General features: G+C 35.9%; 1 pseudogene; it reads right to left on the bottom strand.

The window, feature by feature from the left end:
* Positions 1-570: 570 nt before the first annotated feature.
* Positions 571-5,010, bottom strand: LOC113176984 (small ribosomal subunit protein uS4 pseudogene; annotated as a pseudogene).
* Between the last annotated feature and the right edge of the window lie 2,414 nt (positions 5,011-7,424).

The raw sequence follows: 7,424 nt of genomic DNA, 5'->3' as shown, positions 1-7,424 counted from the left end.
TTAACATTTTCCAAAGTAGTTTAGAGACCTATTTAGATAAAATAAAGAGTTCAAGATTTAGAAAATATAAGATAAAGTCAGTTAGGTTAGATAGAGTCAGTTGATGGTGAGCCTTGACTATTAGCCTAAATAATTAGTTTATAATGAAAAATAAACTTTTTTTTACATTTTTGTCTTTTTTTTAACACTCTAGTCAGATACAATTTTGTAATAATGTTTATTTTGTTTTTAAGACCATTTTGCAAAGAGGGGTAAAGATTTAACCCAAATTGGGGTACATTTGCGAAAATAGAAACAGTAATACATGGGTTACATTACTCAATAGGCAGAAGAAGAATGTAATAGAATTTCAAGTACTGTAATTTCCATTAAAATGCATTTCTAAAAGTACTAGAACATTTTCTCTATGCCCTTATACTTAGTTCTTTTCTTTTCTGTTCTCTTTCTCTCCCCCACCTCTCTCCTTCCTTCCTCTTTCCCCCTCCCCCTATTCTCTTCTCCCCCTTTTAAAGTGTTGATCCTTTTTTATTATCTGAAGGAAAACAGTTCTCCAGCCTAGGAGGGGAGCACTTAATCCTCCTCCTCATCATCACAAGCCCCAGCCCAGCCTGGCCCTTCTTAGCATTCTTCCGCTTCAGGTGGCCTGGTCAGCCACCCCCAAATGAAATCTAGAGAGAATAACCTCAGAATCTAAAATCATACTGGCCAGAATAAACCTGGAGTCAATCTGCTTCTTTCTGGGAGTCCAGGTAGACAATGAAGGATTGGATATCCATAGGTACTTGAGGACCCTGATGTGGTACTGACAGATGAGCACGTGTGCATGGTTGATGGACTTGGCCAGGCCCATCTTAAAGACATGGGTCTGCAGGTCTTTTAGAAAGAAAACTTCAATCTTCAGGCCCAATATGTAATCCAGCTTCATTTTGCCCTTCTCCAGCACCCCAATGTGGACAAGTCGTCGCAGCAGGGCATTCATCGCCTTCCAACAGAAGTTGGGGATCCTTTTTGTCCAGCGTCAGCAATTCCAGGGCAGCCTTGCCAATTTTGGACAGAATAAATTCGACCCTCCAGACCTCGTGTTTGTTCTGGAGACCAGACTCATCAATCAGCTTCAGATTTTTGCTCTAGGTGGGATTTCTCCAAGGGTCTGCACGGGGTCACATAGGTTTTGCACCACACCCAGGTCCCTGCCACCAGCGTGTTGGCTCAGCTTCAGAGTCATTGCCTATGCATAGTCCCCAGAAACTGGGAGAGAGGACCCTTATACTTATATCATGCAGTGAGTTTAATTGTTCCCTTTTTGTTTAATTTGGAATGATATGGTTGGCAGTGTTGGGGACATTGGTGAAACCACTAAAAACTTTCTTCATAACATGTGGCCCAAGCTCAGAAGAACCTACAAGAATTTTAAGATCTTCCCCAGAATTGCTCAATCAAGATGTAGATGTTACCAATATTCACCTATTATTTAAATGCACAATCAATTATGAGAAGCATTATTTCAAGTGTCTTAGTGCCATGATAGATGCTCTCCTGAAATACCACAGAAACAGGTAAGATAATAAGTGAGCACCAGGTAAGAAAGAGAATTGACAGGTTTGGGAGGCTATCTTAATCCATTTTCTGTTTCTAAAACAAAATACTATGCAATGAGTAAATTGTAAATAAAAGACATTTGGGCTCATATTTCTGGAGACTGGTAAATATAAGAACATGGCACCAGACACTACTCAGCACCTGCTAAGGTCCTCATGCAGCTTCAACTCAAGAGCAGAAAGCAAGACAACAAGTGGGAGCATATAGAAGCAATAAAGCATGAAAGGCTGACTCGTTTTTAACAACTTGCATTCAAGTTAACTAAATCAGTCCCTTAAAAATGAGAACTGAGAAAGGCATCAATCCCTCTTATTGGCCTGATCACCTTTATTAAAGACACTGCTACTTCTCAATTTTTTTGCATTGAGGAATTTAAGGTTTCAATAAATAAGCTTTAGGGGGACATGTGCAAACTATAGCAGGAATTAAATTATATTTAGAGATGAAGTAAAGGGCATCATCACTGATGATTTTAAAACTTCAATGTAAACAACTGAAAAGATCATAACACATTTTTTAAAACAAGAACAAAGGGAAATAGCATAAGTTTTGTATTTCAAGATAGCCATTAGTAGTAATCCCTAAGAAATTTAAAAAAAAAATTTCTTAGTTGTATTTGGACACAATACCTTTATTTTATTTATTTATTTTTATGTGGTGCTGAGTGCCTTGCACATGCTAGGTGAGTGTTCAACCACTGAGCCACAACCCCAGCCCCCCAAGAAACTTTAATGCTGTTTTTCAATTCCAATGTAAAAATGAAGCTGTAGATTATTCTAATTTCAAAATTTAATTTCCAGGCTTATATCTATCTTCATGTATCCTATCAAATCATTTTATTTTTAAGAACTTCTTATTGTTCTTTGAAAGGTTAGGGAAGTATTTGTAATTTAAATATTTACCCAAACAACAGGACACCTTGTGGTGAAATTATGGGTATTAAGGTAACTTCTTTTATTCCTCAGACATTAGCTCTCTCAAAGATCAAGCTGAAAGATGAAATCCCACCTATGAATCATCTGCAGCTCTTGTAACTCAATGTTATGAGTTTTTTGTTCATACCTTTCAAAAAAGATAAATTCAGTGTTTTTTTCCTTGAGCTATGTAAACTAATATTTATTTCCTCTTTCTGATAGACTTCTGTGTATTTTTACTTTATAGGCTTTTGTTTCCTTTGGTCTACATTAATTCAACACTTACTTATCAAAACTTTATTGAACCCATCATTTAGCAGGCAGAAAGGTTAGCAGTGGAGACCTAGAGAATGAAAAAACAATCAATAATATCTGTCCTTTAATGTGTTTACAGCTTTATGACAAGGACAGATGATAAATCATCAATTTTGCTAAAATATGATGGCTATGATAAAGGCACAGAGATACTGTTTATATATATATCCTGTCTCTCTGGAGAAATAAGGGAAAGGTTTAAAAGTATTTTGGGAATAAAGATTATGATTCATGACTATGTTTTGTTTTCCTAAATGTTTCTCTTCTATCTTCACATGCCCTTTTTTTGCCAAGTAACTTACTAGATGTTAATTAAATATTTTTTTAGTAACTGACAACTAACCCATATCCATATTTTCTAAAAACATGAAAATAATATTAATAAGATTCTCTATTGGATAAACATTACTTGTAAAATTAAAAGGCGATTTTGAAAGGGATCTTTATCCAGGTGCAGTTGTGTATACCTCTAATCCCCATGATTCAGGTGGCTGAGAAGAGATGATTGCAAATTTCAGAACAGAATCAGCAAGGTCAAGGCCAGTGTGGGAAACCTAGCAAGGACAGTCTAAAAAATAAATAAATAAACATAAAGGGATGGGGATGTAGCTTAATTATAAAGTGTCCCTGGGTTTAATCCCTAATACTGCAAAATTAGGGATTAAAAATCAGCAACACCATGCCCATGAAAGGCTCAAGGCACTAATTAAAAGTAACCTTGTCATGCTCTACTATTTATTGAATTAAAAAGCAATGACTCCATCTGTAATTCCAGCAACTCGGGAGGTTAAGGCTGGAGGATCATAAATTTGAGGTCAACCTCAGCAACTTAGGAAGCTCCTAGGCAATCTAGTGAGATCCTGCTCAAAATAAAAAGTAAAAAAAAGCCAGGTGATGTATTTCATTGGAAAAGCATTCTGGCTTCAATTCTCAATAAACAAAAAAGAAAAAACTAGAGTCTTAATGTGGGTCTGGTGATAAAGGCATGAGGATGGTAAGTTCAAGGCCAATCTCAGCATCTTAGTGGATCTCTAAGCTACTTGGCAAGATATGGATTCAAAAGAAAAATCAGAAAGAACTTTTGATGTAGATAAATAATAAAGAACCAAACAAACAAACAAACAAAACAACAAGGGAAAAGAGATGAAAATCAAAAACAGTGACTTAAGGATCATTTGATATTTAATTTTCAGAACTCTGAAATAGATAATAAACATACAATTTTTTCATTTTATTTAAAGCAGACATTAATGTATTTTAATGTACACTATAGGAAATTATTCATTTTGTACTTATCTTTCAACACTTTATTTGTTTAAATAATGTTTATTATAACTTTAAATAATGTTTATTGTAACTTTAAATCCATCAAACTGAGTCTCAAATGATTTAGAATAAAGAGAGGTTGATCACAGACAGAAAAGCTGAGCAAAAACATGAACTTTCTCAAATTCTCTAAACTGCCTTTGGCAGAGTAAAAAAAAGTTAGAACAGCCTAAGGCTCCTCTTCAGGAAATACTCTTTGTACAGAAAAATTTAAATAAAGGATTCTTCACTTGTCTTATATTCCTGGGAATTCTTATATCTCCCCTTTCCTCATTTCCATGGCAGACACCAGTCACTGCCTGTGTTCGTCAGCTTTCCCTTGCTGTGACTGAAATACCTGACAAAACAACTTAGAGAAGAAATCATTTATTTCGGCTCATGCTTTCAGAGGTTCAATCCATGGTTGCAGGACTCCATTTCTCTGGGCCTGAAGAGTTGAAAGAGAACTTCATGGTGAGAGAGTATGGTAGTGAAAAGCTGCTCAGCTCAGGACAACTGGAAAGCAGAAGAAAAAAGACTGGACAAACTGGCAATTTCTTCAGAAAAGAAGCACATATAAAATGGGCCAAGGAAGGTATGATTGCTGAAAAGATTATCACTACCAAGGAGAACCTAAGTACCTTGCACAGATACAATAGGAACAATGCTTGGAAGGCATCTCAGGAATCAGCAACACCATGCCCATGAAAGGCTCAAGGCACTCACTAAAAAAAGAAAACTAGTTTGACATCCTGGAGGCACTCTCCTTGCACAGAGGTGCACAAGAAATCATTTCCCCAGGATTTGTCTCACTTTGCTCAGCTGCTTGGACCCAGAGTGATGGATTTGGCTGACCATACTCGACCTCTGATACCATGAATTCCAAAAGCACTTCTGCTCTAAATTGTTCTTGTCAGGGATTTCAGTCTGAGCAACAAAAAGCTATCTAAAACACTTCCTAAAACATCTGTCTCACCAATGCATGCCTACTTCCTGGAACCATTACTAATAGAGCAAGATAAGGTCCTTCATGAGAGAAATGAGGATGCAAAGAGATGAATCAAGACACTAAAGACTATCCACATCAACTCTTCCATAATGTCAGTTTTTCACCTTGTCCACATCAGCAATTCTATTAATGTCCTATTTTTATTTTTCTACTTTCTTCATCCTGCCCTCCTTCGTGAGGTGGAAGAGAAAGAAAGAACAAAAAGGAATTTGTTTAAATCATCAATCATCTGCTGCACAGGAAACTACTTGTCTTCCATGTGACAATCACCAATGTTTCCTGACATTGCATTGGGTCATTTTTTTTTTCTTTCATTGAACATTTAATAGGATGAGAGCTAATGCTGGATTGAGACATATTATAAGGAGGTTCAAACTTTCACGCAAAAGGTTCTATATTGAAGTATGCTAAAATAAACTGGCAATGGAAAGATTAATAAATCTTCAATAAGTTTATCCAATCATAGTTTCATGTATCCCTGCAACCTTCAGAAGGAAGATTCAAAGACCTAAATAATCCATTTTCATGCTTATGTTTAATGAAACATGGAAATCCATGTAGAAATATGCCTAGACAATAAGGGTAAAATCTAATAGTAACACACTTGGCAGAAAACCAACACAGGTGTATGTGTTCAAGTTCTTTTTGGCTCTCTGTGAAGCATTCCTTTTTAGGGTTATGAGACAGGACTTTTTCTGCAATGGGACAGAGTCTTATGACTTATAATCAACTAGAGTTAAGTCTGAAAATGTCTTTGTGGCCAATTCTTAACAGAAAATTGGATTAAAAAATAGATTTATACTGTGAATTTTTATGGTTGACTTTGGGGGAAAGGGGCTCTTATTTCCATGACCTAAATTGACAAAGAGGAATTATGGATTCTATGTCTTGACTCAAGGGAGAACAAGAGACCATCTGCCTCATAGTTCCAATGGTTTTGTTCATCCCACAGATGTCAGAAGGACAACCCTTACATGAACTTTGGTATGGTGTTGAAGTTGATTAAATAACACCCACAGCATGCGGCTTTGAAAAGTTTTAATATTACTCACATAATGAAGCTTTCTGCAGAAAATAGGGAAATCTTCCCATACAAATCCAAAAACAGTGGCTTGAGAAAGTAGAGAAAAGAGTTTGACTTGGCTTTCTTTATGATTAGGCAATAAAGTTAGGGTAAAGGTCCCTGTGCATGGGCTGAGGCTCTCAGGGTTTGAACTTCCTGCCCCTTCCAAAGAATGAAGCACCTAGTCTTTTTATTAACTTTCTCAGATGTAGAACAGAAGAGAAAAGGAATAGTAAGTGATAAAAACTGGCAGGACCTAAACATCAAAAACTAAGTCAGGGTCTTTGTTAAAGTTCCAAGTGAGTTTCTACTTCAGAGCTTTTATAATTTCTAATTCCTTTCCCATGAATTATCCTTTTGTTCATCAAAATATATTTTTAAATCATTGATGCTTGCTTCTGTTCTAAAATTATGGCTTAAGGTGAGAATCTAAGGTGAGAATCTAAGGCCTTAAGTACTTTTTCAGAGAGACACTGGCAGGTGGAATGATTGAGAAGTACAAGTCAGAGAACAAACATGGGTCACCTATTCAATATTCCTGCATATTTTCATATAAGTAGTGGTAAATAAAACTCTGAATGACATTTAGAGAGCTTCCTATTCATAGACCCCTCCCTTATAAAGACATGAGTTGGGGTTCTGTAAGATTCTTTCTAAAGATTGGCAAAACAAATATTTTTGCTTCTTTGTTCCTGTATCTGCTTAGAAGGAGGACTTAATGATAGGCTAATTGAATAGAGAAAAAGAATAATTGGAAGGAGAAGGAACAGAGGAAAGAGCACTGAAGTTGTAGAAGACAGAAGAATACCTCTTCTAAGTTTCTCCATAGGGTAACAATCTGCAGGAACCCAAAAGTCTTAAAAAGAGTAGATCAAACTGGAGGTGATAGTATTCCATTTCACCTACAGGTTTGTAGAGTGAAGTTGGTAAAGGGAGATCGATATTTGGGAAATATAAAGGCCATCAGTTGAAGATTATCTAAAATATGAGGTTTTTTTTTTCCTACTTAGGGCTCAATTAAAATGACAAATGAGTATTTTTTTTAAAAAGGAGGAAAGAAAATTGTATAAAGCACTAAAATATGGATCATAATTTTTGTTTCCTATCTCCATCTTTCTGTTGGTCAAGGTAAAGTTAGCTGATACTACAAGTAGAAATTATAGGGAGTAAATATTACTGATTTGAGACTGAAGCATTGATTTTTTTCAAGTCAATCTTA

This window comes from Urocitellus parryii, chromosome 2 (assembly GCF_045843805.1).
Source record: "Urocitellus parryii isolate mUroPar1 chromosome 2, mUroPar1.hap1, whole genome shotgun sequence".
NCBI classification, from domain to species: domain Eukaryota; kingdom Metazoa; phylum Chordata; class Mammalia; order Rodentia; family Sciuridae; genus Urocitellus; species Urocitellus parryii.
This window is presented reverse-complemented; position numbering and strand designations above follow the sequence as displayed.